The sequence below is a fragment of the Rana temporaria genome, chromosome 1 (assembly GCF_905171775.1).
Source record: "Rana temporaria chromosome 1, aRanTem1.1, whole genome shotgun sequence".
Taxonomy (NCBI): Eukaryota; Metazoa; Chordata; class Amphibia; order Anura; family Ranidae; genus Rana; species Rana temporaria.
This window is the reverse complement of record NC_053489.1, coordinates 479,558,312-479,577,907: the sequence shown is the minus strand read 5'-3', so window position 1 is coordinate 479,577,907 and position 19,596 is coordinate 479,558,312.

Here is a 19,596-nt window from a genome sequence, read left to right as displayed (position 1 = left end):
TTGTGCTGAGAGGCATTATTTCAGCAGGGAGTTGTATTGGGAGGAGGAGCAATTTATGCTTAGAGGATAAGCATGCAGGTCAGTGTTAGATTTTCTTTGGAGGGGAAGATGTTTGCTGACACATAATGCTCATACATCTTGTGGCGGGGGGGCATTTTGGCATGGTCGCCCCTGCCACTAGATGACCTTTTCCCGGCACTGACAAGACCTATGATAGGCTCCCACTTTTTTTGTGTGCAGAATTCGTATGTCCACTATTGTATATTCGGTATGAGCATAGAATATGCACTCTCTACAAAAAATCTATCCTCTCAAAGAAAGGGGCAAAAAGCTGTAAACTGCATATAGATTACTATCTTGATGCACAAAAGCATCTGCACATTTATTAATAAATTCCAGAAAAGCAGAATGGTGATGACATAACTACAATCATACATTCAATGTGGTGTAGGTCATATTTGCTAATGACCCCCTACCGTCTTTTTAATTTCTTTTGGACAGATGTAGATATTCCAGATAAAAGCAGATTGTATTGATGTATTGGTAAATACTGTGCATGTCACTTGAATACCAATTACTACACCAAATGCGGCTATGAAATGGCAAAGGAATAGAAAAATATCTGAAATGAAAATAGTTCAATAACTGGAATTTACAATACAAGGTATGTTCTATCAATCATTTATTATCACTCATCTCCAGAGCTCCTGGATAAACCGGTTGGGGCTGGGTAATGCTTCTGCCATTTGGAATTTTCTCAAGGTCACTGGTAGTGTGTGAAAATAAATTGTTCATTAGGTGACAGTAGTATCAGAAAACTTTACTAAGCAAAGAGAAGGAATTTAAGTATTCATTTTTTATACCTTGATTTTCTATAATGACAATGCACAGTAGGATACACTAGAAACAGCTGTTGGGAAATATTATTATCCATATGTGCAAACTAGTAATTTGTCTAGGGCTGCACTGTTCAGATGACAGAAAATAATCCTTTTGCTAGTTATAAATTGATCTGAGAGGTTGCCATCTTTGCTTTGTTGGATTTGATACAGATAACCCCTAGAGCTTTTTAACTCCCTTGGATGAGTCCAGTGTTCTGGTGTGCTGCTGCTTTAAGGAGAAGCAGGCAACCTTAAGGCATGCCTGCTTTCAATTTATTCCAAGTTGGGAGCTTACTGTTTTGGGTAGAGATGAGCAAATTGATTTTCAGAACATGCCAAATGGTTGACCACAAAGTTTTGGTTTTGCCTAAATATATGTAAATAGAAAAAAATGCAAAAATAGTGTGCAAATATGCAAATGACGTGCAAAATATATCCACGTGCCCCTGATGACGTCATATGTAACAAAACGCTCAGGGCGGGATCGGAAAACACACACTACCACGAATGCATGCCAAGCCATGTCCATCTTGGTTTCTGGCATAGTGGAGTTCTCTGATGTTACACATGCTGTATGCTCTGCACATGTAAAAAAAATGCCCATTTTTATGTGGATTCACACTATGGGAGCTGTGTTTTTGTATCCCTTACTGTGACATGAGTCCTCAGTCCTGTTGCAGAGGTGTAGAATGACCATCTAGTGATCCAGGGACAGGCTGCAGAGGTTATACACCTTCTGAGGTGCAAATAAGGAAGCAGAAGTCCTTTTGAAATACAAAAAGTGATCTATAACCACTCTACATTGGGGGTCATATAAATTTGGCAAGCATTGCTTGCACAACATGGGTGATGTATGACACATGAAGCTCTGGAGCTGGATTTCTTATCACTGGGATTCATACATGTGAATAGACCTATCCCAGTCTTCCATTTTCATACTAGGACTATTCCAACATTATATGTTGTTATTTGGGGGTGAGATTAGTACTGCTTAACCCCTGTGGACTTTGATTCTACTTATGATTTGCACGCTAATATTAATGGCATGCCAATATATTTTGCACTTTATTTGCATACTGTTTTTGCATTTTTTGCATGTGGTTGATGTTTTTAATAATATATATGTTGCACAGGTTTTTGTATATTTGTGTATTTGCACATTGGTTGTTACTTATTGGGTGACTGCTATATGAATTGTTAATGTATATGAATTACAGTTGATAACTTATTTATTTGCACGTTTGCACTTTTGCAATTTATATATGATTGGATAATTTGGAAATATTATAAATGAGGATGTATTTATTATTATTTTTTATTCACTTCTTATAGTGCTGTACTTTAAGTTTTCTATTTGGTTTATACTTTGTATCAGAGTATAGTTTCTCTAGCGCAGACTTTCATTATTTTAAATAGATTTGTTTAGTCTGCAGTATCAAAAGAAAAGAAAATGTAGAAAATGGGAATTTAAATAATTTATATGCAAACACACCTTGGAAATTAAAATATATGTAAAATGCATATTTATTTAACCACTTCCCATCGGGAGGGCGTACATGGATGTCCTCCCGTTTCAGTGGTTATACCGGGATGATGCCTGCACATACAGGCATCATCCCAGTATTTATCTTTTCAGCCGGTGATTCCCTGCACCGTAAGAACAATCATAGCAGCTGTTCAGCTGCTTAATTGTTCGTACAGGCGGTGGGAGGGGATGTCCCCCCCTCCCGCTGTCCTCTGGTGCTTCTACCGGCTCGCTGGTGCGATTGGCAAGTCGGAGAAGGAATCTGTCACTGGTGGAAGTTCACCATAGAGAATTCCAGTGACCAGATGAGGCCTGGGCGCAACGTTATGAAGTCACATCCGGCTTGGCAGTTGTAAATACTGTCGTGTACTCGGCTGGAAAGCAGAGAGTTTTTTTGTTTTTGTTTTTCAGGCTTTGCAGCCTGGAGGAGAGATGTGGGGTCTTATTAACTCCACATCTCTCCAAAATCGTCCTAGCCAATTGACTTGTTACAGGAGATCTATAGATGACCTATTTATGGTCTGGGAGGGTGACTTGGCTAGTTTCCAATTATTACAGGATACGTTGAATTGTAACATCAAGAGCATAGTCCTCACATGGGAAAAAGGAACAAGTCACTTTGTTTTTGAAGGATGGTCTTTATTTCCAAACGGACTGTTTATCAACTTTAGGGTCCGAATATGATAATAGGACTTTTTATCACAATTTGTCACTTTATTGCACCTTTATTACAAAACTGTGCAGAATTATGCAGCATATCTGCATTTTTACACATGGTGTGGCACATGAACAGATGTGACACACAAAAAAGCTATACAAGGAGGAAAAAAAAAACCAATACGTTTTGGTGAGGTTACAGGAAGTGTATTTGTTTTGGGAGAAGAAGTATGTGGTCGTGGTGTGTAAAGACCTGCTTAGTCTCCCAAGTCCTGGCTTCAACCCTGCTGAAACTCAGTAGGGGGAAGCTATGTTTTAGGGGGGGGGGGATTTGTTGGGGTCTCCTGATGTAGGGAAGGTCTCAGATGGGGACTGTGATGTAAAGGGGTGCCAGTGGAGATTCTGATGTAATAGGAAGTCTGATGGGAACTTCAATGTAAAGGAGGCTCTGATAGGGATTCTGACACAGGACAAAACACAACATATCAACTGATGGCAACATTAATAAAAACTCACTGAAACAGGCATGCAAATTATTTTCAAAGATGTTTATTCGAGTTTGAGAATGAAAATTCATGTAAACTTGTGTCTCTTTACATCAAATCTGTGCATTTTCAGGAGTTTTATGCACGTATGGTGTGAACGAGCTCTAACGGCGCACTCCCTAATTGCCCCTGGGTCTTTGGATTGCTCAGCATAAAAAAAGTGCATGTAGGACAATGGGCAGACCACTAGGGACAAAGGGTGTGTGTAATTTGATACGGTACTGTAATTTGTAAGATTACAATATACTGTATGTATATAGTGTGTTTCACTTTTTGAATTTGGTGCCGAACTCCGTCCCCGTGCGCCGTAAGGTCGCAGGGAACGGAGCTCGGCGGCACTGTGAATCGAGCGAGGAGACACAGCGGAGGAGCCCGCACACACAGCGGGCATGCATCGCAGAATCCAGGGACAAGGTAAGTAACTTTACCTGTATCCTGCAATGCGATCTGGCTCGGGGATACCGCTTTTGGTATGTAAAATTCACCCCGAGCCAGACTCGGGAATACCGCTAAGTAGGTTAAAGAAAAAAGAAGGAGTTTGGGCACTCACTGAGGAAATTACAAGAAGGTGGCGAAACACAGAAATAAACTATTTCATAAAACATGCATTACAGGGTATTATTTCTGGAAAATAAGGATATCATTTGGTGCCAATTTAAGCCGCAGTCTACCAGAAGGAAGGGATTTTTTTGTATCCCAACTCATTGGTAATAAAATAATGCTCTGATGTCTTAACCCTGAACAAGTATGTTATAGAAAAAAATTCTGAGTTTGAAAAAAAAGTTAAAAGTATTGTTGGCATTTGGAGACTGAAGTCCCTTCGTTAGACATACTTACAAAGGAAATTGTAGGTGGCAGAGTACAATACACAAATAACTATTAAAGATGAATTCCAGTTATGGTTTATTTGGTTCATATTGGACAAATATATATATATATATGTATACATATAAGTTTACATATTCCATACATGACCAATTCCTATGGAAGTAGAGAATGTTGTAGCTGCTGCTACAAAGGTGAAATTTGCTGTCTTCCAGATCCAGTACAGAGCAGCTGCCCTGCTGCATAGTAACCACATAATTTTCTTCTCCCTGGCCAACCAGAAATCCCTTATACAAGGTATTCTCTGAGTGGCGTCAATGCCAAGCCAGTAAGCCCCTGTGGCATGAGATCCAAAAGATCCTTGTAGTAGTGGCAACTACTAAATTGATTCTCTGCCTCCACAGGGATCAGCCAGGTATAGAATATGTATACTTTCATTGATCCAAGCTGCATCAATGTTACTATGCAGTAGACAGCGACCTGAAAGTCAGCACGACTTTGCAAGGCAACTTTGAGTCAACTTTGAAGCAACTTCAGGGAATTCCTGGGTAATCTTCCTGTAATGTCGGATCCAAATCACATCAATTAAGATACGGATACAACTTGGAGGTAACTTCCATTGAAATCTATGGGTACAAGTTGGCTAGAAGTCACCTTGAAGTAGTACAGGATCCTTTTTATGAAGTAGTGTACATTAATTTTGTATGTCCAGCAACTTGGGGCGACTTGAGGTCTGAAAAGTCGGATCCCAAGTCGCTGTAGTGTGAACCGGCACTTAAGGTTTAAAAAAGCCTTTGTATGCAAATACACTGAAACACCTGATGCTCCCAGTCCTGTACTATATTTGTTTTAAATATTAAAAGGTATCACAGTTTGACAGTGCCAAATGTGCACGCTAGATTCAATTAGGCTTCTTGATTCAATTAATCATTAAAATTAATTAGAAACAGCAACAGTTTGTGCAACCATGACAGAGTTAGTTATCCAGCTGTTTATGTTATCTTAGGTATTGCATCCTTCCTGTGTACAGGACAGCTTTAATCATCAGTGGGCAGCTCTGACAGTAGGCAAAAGAGCCCAACCAATAAGGACACGCATTAATGCCCAATGATGTGCATGCATCCTCAACCATGCCCCTCCAGGAATTTGATAAGCAGAGAATAAGGAAGCTCATCTGAAGAGACATTCACAAGAAAGCTATAAGGTGGACAACTCAACATAACTGACACTTGTGCTAGAACGCTTGACTGTAATTTTTCTTTTTTCTTTTTTTTTAGCCAGCAGAATGAACACATTGCAGAAAAGTCCCTGACATAAATTAAGTCAATGACAAATTCTCCTAATGGTATTTAACACTAGTTGACAGTAACATTATGAATGCTTCAAAAACACCAAACTCCTTCTTTATCGAGTAGTGCATGTTTGTATAAAAGTATAAGAAGTGCAACATTTCTCACTGCCCTTGATTTGCTAAAAGTGGTTGTAAAAAGTAAAAAAAACAATACTTACCTGAGCCCTATCTTGATCCAACGATGTGCGCGAGAGCAGCGTCTCTCTCAAGTTTCTTCCTCCTTACTGACTGAGGCCGCACCGGGAGCCATTGGTTACTGTCAAATCACAGCCAGTCGGCCAATGCAGATTGAGCAGGGATGGGGCCGAGCTACGCTTCATGGGTGAATAGACACACAGAGCAGGGCCTTGGGAGTGAGCCTGCTCAGGTGCCCCCATAGCAAGCAAATTGGCATGCAGCAGGATTTTAGAGACCAGGATCGCCAGTGAGAGACCCGAGAAAAGGAGGATGGGGGGGAGGGTGCTCTGTGCATAAATATTGCACAGAGCAGGTAAGTACTAAATTGATTCTCTGCCTCCACAGGGATCAGCCAGGTATAGAATATGTATACTTTCATTGATCCAAGCTGCATCAATGTTACTATGCAGTAGACAGCGACCTGAAAGTCAGCACGACTTTGCAAGGCAACTTCGAGTCAACTTTGAAGCGACTTCAGGGAATTCCTGGGTAATCTTCCTGTAATGTCGGATCCAAATCACATCAATTAGCCTTCTCCGCATCCAAACTGAGAGCTAATGCTTCCAGGACATCCCTGTTCGCCACATCTAGCAGGTCGATAACCCGTCTCGTGTTATCCCCTGCTTGGCGGAGGGGAACAAAGCCCACCTGGTCCTTGTGACTCAAGGAGGGTAGTATCGTGTTCAAACGCATCGAGAGGAGTTTGGTGAAAATTTTCAGATCCGAATTCAGAAGCGCTATCGGCCTATAGCTTGCGCACAATGAGGGGTCCTTGTCAGGTTTGGGGATCAGCGTGAGGAACGACTTTTGCATGTCCAAGGGTATAGGGGCCGACTGAAGGAAGGTATTAAACAGTTTACACATGTGTGGTAGGAGGGTTGGGAGGAACGCCTTATGGTACTCATAAGGGAGGTCGTCCGGCCCCGGTGATTTATGCGAAGGCAAGGTCTTGATAGCGGCCGTCAGTTTCCCCACCGTTATAGAAGCATTAAGCGAGAGGAGGTCCGATGCCTGGAGCTTAGGAATCTGGCTGCCTTCTAGGTACTGGTGCAAGTGGTCGGTCAGGTCGGGGGTCAGGGGGTCATGCGGGATGTCAGGATCGCTGTATAGGGCCGTGTAAAATTCCTCGAATGCATGTCCGGAGGGTGGGAAAGGAGGTGGCCAGCTCTGTTTTTAATCTGGTGAGGGGTGGACGTGTGGGAGCGTTCCGATAACTTGCGTGCAAGCAGGGAGTGGGCCTTATTTCCCTTATCATAATATCGCTGCTTAAGCCTGAGGAGCACCTTCTCAACCTGGCCCAGGGTACATACCACATACAATGAGATTGTCATATGATTTAAAAATTCTGTTATTTTTTTATTTTTTTGGGATACTGTATATAAGTGTGATATACCAGGACACCAAAACAGTGCATCAATTACAGAGACTGTGCATTAGTGTGAATAAACAAGCCTATATAAATATATTTCTTTTCATTTTTAATAATTCTGTTAGTGTGGTTTCCATGAAATAAAATACTGGATACAATGCCTTGCAAAAGTATTCACCCCCCTTGGCTTTTTACCTATTTTGTTACATTACAGCCTTTAGTTCATTGTTTTTTTAATCTGAATGATATGTGATGGATCAGAACACAATAGTCTAAGTTGGTGAAGTAAAATTTGAAAAATATATACATAAAACTATTTTTTTAGAAATAAAAAGCTGATAATTGGCATGTGCGTATGTATTCACCCCCTTTGTTATTAAGCCCATAAAAAGCTCTTCAGAAGTCACATAATTAGTGAAATGATGTCAACCTGTGTGTAATCGAATTGTCACATGATCTGTCATTACATATACACACCATTTTGAAAGACCTCAGAGGCTGCAACACCTAAGCAAGAGGCACCACTAACCAAACACTGTCATGAAGACCAAGGAACTCTCCAAACAAGTAAGGGACAATGTTGTTGAGAAGTACAAGTCAGGGTTAGGTTATAAAAAAAATATCCAAAGCTTTGATGATCCCTAGGAGCACCATCAAATCTATCGTAACCAAATGGAAAGAACATGGCACAACAGCAAACCTGCCGCACACCAAAACTCACAGACCGGGCAAGGAGGGCATTAATCAGAGAGGCAGCACCAAGACGAGCTGCAGAGTTCCACAGCAGAGACTGGTGTATCTGTACATAGGACAACAATAAGCCGTACGCTCCATAGAGTTGGGCTTTATGGCAGACGGGCCAGAAGAAAGCCATTACTTTCAACAAAAAACAAAAGGGCACATTTTGAATTTGCGAAAAGGAATGTGGGAGATTCACAAAATGTATGGAGAAAGGTGCACTGGTCTGATGAGACTAAAATTGAACTTTTTGGCCATCTGGCACAAACCCAACACATCACCCAAACAATACCATCCTGCAGTCGGGGCTGGGAAACTGGTCAGAGTTGAGGGAAAGATGGGTGGTGCTAAACACAGGGATATTCACCTGTACCACTCTGTGTGTGATTTGAGGCTAGGACGGAGGTTCACCTTCCAGCAGGACGATGACCCAAAACACACTGCTAAAGCAACACTTGAGTGGTTTAAGGGGAAACATGTAAATGTGTTGGAATGGCCTAATCAAAGCCCAGACCTCAATCCAATAGAAAATCTGTGGTCAGACTTAATGATTGCTGTTCACAAGCGCAAACCATCCAACTTGAAGGAGCTGGAGAAGTTTTGCAAGGAGGAATGGGCAAAAATCCCAGTGGTAAGAAGTGGCAAGCTCATAGAGACTTATCCAAAGTGACTTGGAGCTGTGATTGCCGCAAAAGGTGGCTCTACAAAGTATTTAGGGGGTGAATAGTTATGCACATGGACTTTTTCTGTTATTTTGTCCTATTTGTTGTTTGCTTCACAATTAAAAAAAAGCATCTTCAAAGTCGTGGGCATGTTCTGTAAATTCAATGATGCAAATCCTCAAACAATCTATGTTAATTCCAGGTTGTGAGGCAACAAAACATGAGAAATGCCAATTGGGTGACTACTTTTGCAAGGCACTGTATCTGCGCATTAGTGAGCTTTCATCCTCACTATGGGCTCAACTGCATCCACCACCCAGCCTGCTTAATTGGATTCCACAGGTGTATACTCCACAGTTATCATCAGTCAAGGAAACTTCAGAGTCCAGTCACATATTAATCATATGAAAGAGGAAGATAAACTCAGTGTGCAACATTCTTTTAAAAGCACACAGGAGTTTATTAAAAGTTGTACTTACATCAAAAATTATAAAATTAGCCTCAAAATGCAAACATTTGTTTATCCAGCACACTCCCCAATGCCTAGCCTGACGTACGTTTCGTCCAATGGGACTTCTTCTGTGAGGCAGTAAGGGTCAGCGGTGCTCACATAATTTCCTTATATTCCGAGAAATTTCTGTTGCCAAACACTAGAGTGCAGTGCTGTTAGTATTCAAAACCAGCATGAACCACACCGCCATATTTCTGTAGTCCAAGACTATTAACATGGTGGCCATTTTCCAAAGGATCCACTGTGCTCTATTTCAGCAACATATAACCAAACGTTTTGCTGTTTTAGTCAGCATATACGATCGGTCCACACACTCATTTAGAGTATACAAATCCTATATTTGGTTATCCAAATTACGATTCATTTTAAGATAACCATATCATCACTTACTAATAACCAAAAGGCAATATCAGTGCCGGACATTAGAGGGCAGTGTGTGCGTTAACCAACATGGACTGCATCACCATTATACTGTAGCCAGAGATTCCTCCCATGGCGGCCATGTTCCAAGATATTCATGTAGATGAATTATAGCTCCCAACTGTCCCTCATTTGGAGAGTCAGTCCCTTTTTTTTTAAACCAATCCCCCTGTCCTTTGTACAGCCTCAGTTGTCCCGCCTTTTTGGTCTGTTTTGTACATCTCTATACAAAACGTTCTATTTTACTACCAAAAATGTTATGCTGCAATACATTTTGATATTACTACATTTGCTTTTTGGAAAGCCAATATAAAGGATGAATAGAGGTAAAAAAAAATGTATGTGGTTTAGCCAATCATTTTCTGCATATTACATCTTCGTGGTCCCTGTAACTGAGTCCATGGCAGGGATGTGTCCTTTGCCTACATACTGTGTGCTAAAGAGTACTTCTCTTTATCATTTCAGAAAGTTGGGAGGTATGCATATAAGAATCTGTCACAAGCACCGATATTTATGACTGGTGCAATGAAATTCGAAACCTTGTGCAGTATGTCACTCTTTAACGAAACTCTAGGACAGGTCTTTTAAACTTTTAAAAAAGTAAAGTGTATTTAAAGTGTTAAAAAACCCACACACGTAAAATCAGTCTGTATATGCAGTAAAGCATGCTTGTTATACTGTGGGACTTAAGCGGTTAATCCTGTGTATTGTGTAAAAAGGCTGTTTGATCTTGCCTTCTCTGATCCTCCCCCCCCCCCCCGTTCTTCCAAAGACCCCCTTGGGGGCAAGCTGCACATGCTTAGTTTGGTGGTAGTGCTAGAGAGATTCTTGGGAGAGTGCATGTGATCAGCACAGGGCCAATCAGCACTGTCCAGACAGAGGGTCAGAGGTCCTGCAGCCTCATAGGACAATCAGGGAAGAATGAAAACTCCTTTTACAAGCTTTAACCAGACACTGATAGAAGTCACAAGACAAGGCTGATGAGAAAAGGTATTTAGCAGTTTATATTTACTAAAACTATTGCATTTCCATGTTCTGTGTACTGTGGGAGACCAGATGTAGTGAATGCAGGGTCCCCAGAAGATTTGGCTGCTTGACCGGGCCATTTTTTGTGTTACGGCACTGCATCGTTTTAACTGACAATTGTCGTGCAAAGCTGTACTCAAACAAAATTTGCGTCCTTTTTTTCCCCACAAATAGAGCTTTCTTTTGGTGGTATTTTATCACTTCTGCAGTCTTTATTTTTTGCGCTATAAACAAAAAAAGGAGCGTCAATTTTGAAAAAAAAACATAATATTTTGTACTTTTTGCTATAATAAATATCCCCAGTTTTTTTTTAAAGAAAGCACATTTTTTGCTCAGGTAGAGTCGGTTCACACTAGGGCGACACGACTTCCAGCGCGACTTTCAGAGGCGACTCCGACACGACTTGAGCATGAACCACAGGGCGATCTGGGGCGATTTACAACACAACTTGAAGTCGTCTCCAGGACAGGAGACTTTCCAGTGGCCAATCAAACAACAATCAGCTCTGGGAGAGGGAGGGGGAGGGAGAGGTTTGCCTGAGAAATTTATGTTATCTTCCTGGAAAGTCGCTTCAGTTAAGACAGTGATCAGATGGATCAGACTTGGAGGCGACTTCCATTGAAATCAATGGGTACAAATCGCCTACAAGTCGGATTGAAGTAGTACAGGAACTTCTTTTAAAGTCGGAGCGACTCAAGTCGTGTGTATTAACACCGCTCCCATTCACTTGCATTGTTTTTCTCGACAGCGCGACTTGGGACGACTTGAGGCGACTTCAAGTCGGATCCCAAGTCGCCCCAGTGTATTCTTCTACATGTTTTTAGTAATAAAAATCACAATAAGCATATATTGATTGGTTTTCGCAAAAGTTATAGCGTCTACAACTATGGGAAAGATTTGTGGCATTTTTATTTTATATATATTTTTTTACTAGTAATGGTGGTGATCTGCGATTTTTATCAGGACTGCAACATTATGGCGGACAGATCGGACGCTTTTGACACAATTTTGGGACCATTGACATTTATACAGCGATCAGTCTCAGCTCACAGAACAGGGATTTGTGTGTTTACACACACACACGTCCCTGTTCCGCCTCTCGTGCCCACGATCGCGGGTGGTCAGCGGTCATCGCGACCACCGGCCACGCGCATCGGGTACCCTGCAGAGCAGCAGGGATGCGTGTGTGCCTGGTATCACCGCTTAAAGGGCCGACATACAGCTATGATATCTCGCAGGAATGTGCCGACCTGCCACAGTATAATGACGGTGGCTGGTCGGCAAGTGGTTAAAACAAAAAAACTAATATGTAATATATTGCAGTGCACCCTACAAGTTCTTTGGTACAATGGCTGCTTTGTTTAATTTTTCAGATTTATTTTCCTTTATTTTACTCAAGTGATTCTGACAGAAGCACACGTTCAGTCCTAGGATGACAAAGCTCACTCACTGTTTAGTGGAGCAGTGTTGACAATCTTGGCTGATTTCCAAATTTGGATTACAAACATCTATTGAAATCTCTACAAAGTGCGTGAGTCGTTGCAAGATCTTGTGGCAGAAGATCGTGGGACGGCCTGACGAACTTATCGAGTCTATGGCAGAGACTTTAGCAAGCTTCGCACCAGCTGCTAGGCCGGTGAGAGTAGGCCTATCGGGTGGTTGCTGCAATCCAGCGTGGAACCGAATTAATCCTCTGGATCTAAGTTTGTACCCGTGATCCGCAAAGCAAAGGTACCTGAGTCTCCCCATCCCTCTACCCCTCTGTAGAGCTTTTGTTCACTAAAATTTTTATAAGAGACTTCGTGTTGGTGCAGACATTTCTTATGGTTAACTCTTCAAGGAGAACCTCTGAGACGAGTGCATGGAACAGTAAGGTAACTGCAGGCCAAAATCTAAACCAGCAGCTCCTTCGGGGGTAATGCTACATATAGTTCACAGAAGATAGTTGAAATGACTGACAACATTGTTTGAGATTTTTGTTACATGGGCACTGGCTATTCATGAGGATCGCTAGGTATTTTTTGTACTTGCAGAAAATGTACTTGGCTAAAAAAAAAAAAAAAAAAAAATCTAAATGCAGTCAGCACATCTAGATAATGGTAAACTCAATGCAGTAACTTTTTGTTCTTTGGCATAGATATACTTTAAGAAAACATTTATATAATACAAATTAGCTTGGCGTGAGATGTTTAAATGCAGAAACTAACTTTGTGCGTGTGCTTTTAGACTGCCTTTAGGCTTGGGTAATACTCCACCTTCATCATCTCTCACTGTAGGAAGAGGTCCTTGTGTGTCTGGGGAGTTGATGAACCAGTGAAAGGCTACTGGGTTTGTTATGGCTGTATCCTTCCTGCATTATGCCGTGGGCTAAAGAATGTAAAGCACATCTTTATGCTGAGAAAGTCTACCTTCAGATAAAACATATGAACTTGGAATGCAATGCTCCACAGAGGAATACCTGGTGAAACTGAAGCTCATGTATATGACTGAACTCCTCCTTCGTCATTTGTTTCAGTCATCTCCCCAGGCATTGTTTCATCTGAAACCTGTATGCCTTGGCCCTGTGTTTTAACCCCCTTCTGTGCAATCACATTAGTGTGAAATACAAAAACAAGATATTTATGAATCCCTTAGCCACAGTTCCATTAAAATGATGTTAATTACATACATTTCTTTACCGCTGGGAATATGCACTGGCATTACGAACGTCTGTGTTGCAAATAATGCACAATAAAAGAGAAAATTTAGATGTTCTAGACAAGTACACAGTCAAAAATTATACATTCATGATATATTGTAATAGATTAATACATCTGCATTCATTGCACTCTTACAATAACAAATCATTACAAAGAATATCACTTCCCGCCCGCATGACCTCATATGACATTGTGAACTAGAAGTGGGTATATCTGGATGATTCCTGCAGCTTCGGATTGCCTACAATGCTACTGATTCCCTACAATGTAAAAGCCATCCTAGCGGCTGATTAACCACTGGATTGCTTTTACAGGCGGCGGAAGGAGAAGTAATCTGGGCATCTCCGAGCTCTCCCGTTCAATAGGGAACCTGGAGATCTAATCAGGCAATGAATTACCACAGAGCTAGCCGAGGACCGTTTGGTCCCCAGCCTTCGCTATGACCCTGGAAGGCTGGAAGCCACGTCATGTTGTCACTTCTGGCTCTATCAGATGTTGGAAAGCAGAGTTCAATGTTTTTTTTTATCTGATGCTTTCCAGGGTGGGGGAGATATCTGGGGTCTTATAGACCCCAGATGTCTCTATAAAGAGGACCTGTCATGACTTATTTCTATCACCAAGGATGTTTGCATTTCTTGTGATAGGAATAATAGTGATCAAAATAAAACCTAAATTAAAGGGACAGTGTAACAGCGTACGCATAGGTAGGTCAAGTCTGCATATGTAAACAGTGTTTGCACCACTCACATGAGATATTCCTGCAAACATTATAGCGAAAGCAATAAATCTAGTGCTAGACCTCCTCTGTAACTGTAAACTGGTAAACCTGCAAAAATGTTTAAAGTGTCACCTATGGAGATATTTAGGCTTCCACTACCATGCACAGATTTAAAGTGTGATAAGTTAGGTATCAATTCACTTTAAATTGGGTTATATATTGAGTTTTTTGGCATTAAAATTCATTAAAGTGTATGCTTTACAAAAAAAAATAGATTTTTAAAAAACGCTGCACAAATACGGTGTGACAAAACAAATTGCAACGACTACTATATTATTCTCTAGGGTCTCTGCTAAAAAACAAAACAGGAAGAGGCCATCTCTAAACTGTACCCACAAAGTTGGGAGCACAAAATTGTCCAAAATGTCTTGGTATGCTGGTGCCTTTAGATTTCCCTTCACTGGAACTAAGGGGCCAAGCACAACCCCTGAAAAGCCCTTTCCACTAAATCCCCCCAATCCCCCCACCCATTTATATGGGGGTGAGGAATCTCCCAACTGCAGCTCATTGGCCCAGCAATGATGACTATCTTCCGGATTTGGATGAACTTGGGTTTTGACAGAACCCAGGCTCATCACTACCTGAGAATAAAAGCTGGCATTGGTAAGCACGTGTTATAGTTATATCCTAAACCTTGTCACTGTCACTTTTGGTGAACGGCTTGATGTACATGGAAACGAGGCAAAAAAATGATAAGAAAAATAAACCTACAAAATGCTATCTTTATGTATAACACAAATACAGTTATCATAGAACAACGTTTTTAATAATAATGGACCTTTAAAAACGGAGATTAAAGGCAGCAGAATACAAATATCCAATTCTGTGAAATGGACAGTAGGGTTGGAACTAGCAGAGCAGATTATTACAAATTTGATAATTTCTACGGATTATATAAACCAAATTGTATTTTAGGTTTATTGACAATAAAACCAAAGTAAATGGGAAACAAACTGGTGCTCTACATGTATGTCTATTCCATTATTAACAGGCTACCACTGCCTCCCTATTAATAACACAGATGCCGTATTTAGGGCAAATTAACTAAACAGCAAAGTATGGTTTAAATTATTTTGCTTACTAACCCGTAATTTCCAGTTTAAATTACATGAAATGAAAGTTTATCCAATTAGCGTAAATTTTCAAAGCCTCAGTCTATATTTGTAAATTATTTAGCTGCATTAGCTGATGAATACTCTTAGAACTAAATACTTTTTACGTCTGCCTTTAGGTGGCATAGTTTGTTTTAATATGTGAGATGTTCTGTAGTATGATGGAAAAAGTATTGAAAGAAAGAGCTATTTATGTTTCAAATACCTGATTTGTTTAAGCTTCATTAAGAGGATATACAAATCCTAAAATAAAACTCTAAAGCTAAATAAAATTAATGATTAAGTGTACCAGATAGGGTTGTCATCAATTGTTTGCTATTATCTGCCCCTAAAATTAAGTAGGTTTATAACATTTTCCTTTACTCTTGAAATTTGGTGTTTTATGCTAGTTTATACTATTTTTTAGTGTAGACAAGTTTATACTAGTTTTTAGTGTATACAAGTTTATACTAGTCTTTAATGTATACAAGTTTATACTAGTTTTTAGTGTAAACAAGTTTATACAATTTTTTTAGTGTATACAAGTTTATACTAGTTTTTAGTGTAAACAAATGTATACTAGTTTTTAATGTATACAAGTTTATACTAGTTTTTAATGTATACAAGTTTATACTAGTTTTTAGTGTAGACAAGTTTATACTAGTTCTTAGTGTATACAAGTTTAAACTAGTTTTTAATGTATACAAATTTATACTAGCTTTTAGCGTAGACAAGTTTATAATAGTTCTTAGTGTATACAAGTTTATACTAGTTTTTAGTGTAGACACGTTTATACTAGTCCTTAGTGTATACAAGTTTAAACTAGTTTTTAATGTATACAAATTTATACTAGTTTTTAGCGTAGACAAGTTTATAATAGTTCTTAGTGTATACACGTTTATACTAGATTTTAATTTGTACAAGTTTATATTATTTTTAAGTGTATGCAAGTTTATACTAGTTTTTAATGTAAACACTTTTATACAATGTTTTAGTGTAGATGAGTTTATACTTTTTTTTTTAGTGCATGCAAGTTTATACTAGTTTTCAATGTATACAAGTTTATACCATTTTTAGTGTAGAGAAGTGTATACTCGGGGATAAGTAATAATGCTGTGAATAATACAATAATACATGTTTAAGGATTATGTAGCCAATAATTGAGTTATCAGGATTATCCTCTGGTCATTATATCCCCTCTGCAGTGTGCCCTGTGCTGTTTTGGATCTGCTTTTTGTGGACCCTGTGGGTTTTCCTCTTTGGATCCATCTGGTGGTCTGGATCAGAGGTGTGTGATGCTATTAACAAATCAGATGGTGGTGGAGGGTGTATTTTTTTCTCCCCGTCTGCACATGCGTATTCATAAAATACCTTTATCTGTCATTTTTTTATTTGTATTTTTATATCTTCATTAGTATCCTATGCACACAAACACTTCCTGAAGAAGCCAAGTTGACGAAACATGTAGAAGAACCTGTGTATGAGGATCTTAATAATATCACCACACTGCATATATTGGATATTTACCATGAAACTGTATTAATCATCTTTACAATAATGTTTTTATATATGGTTCAAAATAAACAGATTTTCTTTTTAACTGATATCTAATGTTTGGTTTATTATATATGCACCTAAAATATCCCATTCCTACTTATGTTTTTAGCCTCTTCTCACTCAAGACTAGCCTGCAGAGTATCATATACAGTAGATCAAGCATTTTTAAAATGAAACTGCCTGATGTAATGGAAGTCTATGAGAAACGTGGGTAACCCGCACAAAGAATGCACAAAGAATGCAGATACACTGCAGTGTACCTGTGCTGCCGCAGTGGCTCAGTGTGAAAGGGACCTTAAGCTGTAAACCCCCCCCCCCCCCACCTCATTTTTAATAGGAAAATACATAGCATTCCCTCACTCTTTTACTGCTCTGTTCAGCATCTGGAGCAGTAAAAAAAACACTGTACTTACTATATGAATAGGAGCACTTGACAAATTAGCTTGTCACGTGGGGATGGGGTTGCCACTTTTCCTTCAAGCCAAACCCGAAGACTTTAGTGGTGCACAGTAAAAAAAAAAAGTTTTTTAGTATACACTATAGGATTGTAACAATTCTGGGACACCTTTGGGCACTCCAAAGAGAACAGTAATATGGTGCACATTGTGCCTCTTCAACCTCTTGTCAGGCCCTATTCCAAGCCACACTTCTGTTTGAATAATGTGTCTGGGTTTCAGGTGGGAAAAAAAAGACAATATTTTTTATTTTTTTGCTATAAAACATGTCCAATAAAGAAATCTAATTTCTTGATAAATATGTATTCTGCTACAAGGGTAAGGAAGTGCTGGAAAATAATGGTGGCCACACAAAATATTGACACTTTGGGCCCAACTTGGACATTTTCACTTGGGGTGTACTCACTTTTGTTGCCAGCAGTTTAGACATTAATGGTTGTGTGTTGGGTTATTTTGAGGGGACAGCAAATTGACACTGTTATACAAGCTGTACACTCACTACCTTACATTGTAGCAAAATGTAACTTCTTTAGTGTTGTCACATGAAAAGATAATAAAATATTTACAAAAATGTGAGGGGTGTACTCACTTTTGTGAGATACTGTACATACAATTTTTTTCCGTGGCTGGAATTTATGTGTATTGCCATTTTATCTCCTGTTCAAACTCAATCTGTTTATTCTGTGTGTGTTTGCTTATTGTGTGTATTTCCTTTACTTGGATTTCTCTGCACATTGTGATGATGTAGAAGAAAAGTTCTAAAAGTCACCTTCAAAAAGTGTAAGATAATATGTCCACATTTGAAATGTTTTCATTATTATGTAACAGGCTAAACAGTGTGCAGGCTCAGTAACTTGAGTTGATCATCTTCTTATTATTCTGACTGTTTGAAAAAAGAAAGATGTTTGGGTGGTCCTAAAAAGCTCAAAAGTTACAAGCTATATGCAAAATGAAAGCATCATTTGCAATTATTGGGGTAATAACAATGAATTTGTATCCAGGTTATGGCTAAACAAGCATCAAAACACTTTAAAACAAGCCCACATATCTCTGAAGTTATAAGCAGTGTGGAGAAATGCATCTTCAAATTTCACAAAAGAGGCACTGAAATAACAACTAAACCTGTCCCCTTTACTTTCTACAGAGAGAAAAATCTTAGCAGCCTGACAGACTTGTGAGCTGACTGAAACCCAACTTTAGATTGTCTGTTATGAACTTTGAGGATAAATCACTTTACAGTGAATGTAGCTAGTGAGTAAGGGCTTGTTTTTTAAAGATCCATTAGTGCTTGTTAAGAATATGTAAACAGTTTAATGATCATAGCCTGGACACAGGTGAACTTTAAAGCGGTAGTAAACCCGCTCAGAAAAAAAAACAGGGGAAAAAAACCCTGCAAGGCAATTATGCTGGGGGACTTTGCATTAAGCACACGGAAGCAAATAGATAAATTGGATAAAAGACAGCCTTTATCCACTTCAGCCCCGGAGGATTTGGCTGCCCAATATACGGGCCATTAACTGACAATTGCGCGGTCGTGCGACGTGGCTCCCAAACAAAATTGACTTATTTTTTTCCCCACAAATAGAGCTTCCTTTTGGTGGTATTTGATCACCTCTGCAGTTTTTATTTTTTGCGCTATAAACAAAAATAAAGCGTCAATTTTGAAAAAAAATCAATATTTTCTACTTTTTGCTATAATAAATATCCCCAATAAAATATATATAAAACATTTTTTTCCCTCAGTTTAGGCCGATACGTATTTTTCTACATATTTTTGGTAAAAAAAAAAATCGCAATATGCATTATTGATTGGTTTTGCCAAAAAGTTATAGCGTCTACAAAATAGGGGATAGTTTTATGGCATTTTTATTATTTTTATTTTTTACTAGTGTAGCGCCTGGTTACTTTAAAGTACCGGTGCTATTTAAATTTAGAGGGAGATCAGAGTGTAGTTAAACTCTGATCCAAATTGTTATGTGCAAAACAGGGTCTCTGTCTCAGCTTGGCTGTGCTGTGGGCTTATTCTGTTGTGCTGGGGTGTTCTTCCCACCCCTGTGCAGTAGATGGCAGCAGTGGAGTCAAGGTTTGGGTGCTCTTCCACAGCAGCCAATCAGGAGGGTTTAGCCTCGCTGTGCATGCTGGGGGAGGGTATTTATGGGGCAAACACCATTGGTCTGGGTTCTCCTTCGTCCAGTGTGGCACCCACCTTTAGGGTGGCCACATCACGGCGCCTCGGCGCTATGGCCTACCTGGCTGGGGTGTGTGTGCCACGCTGTGTTCCTGGTTACGGGGCCATGTTGGCCTGGAACATTTGAGCAGCGACAGGGAC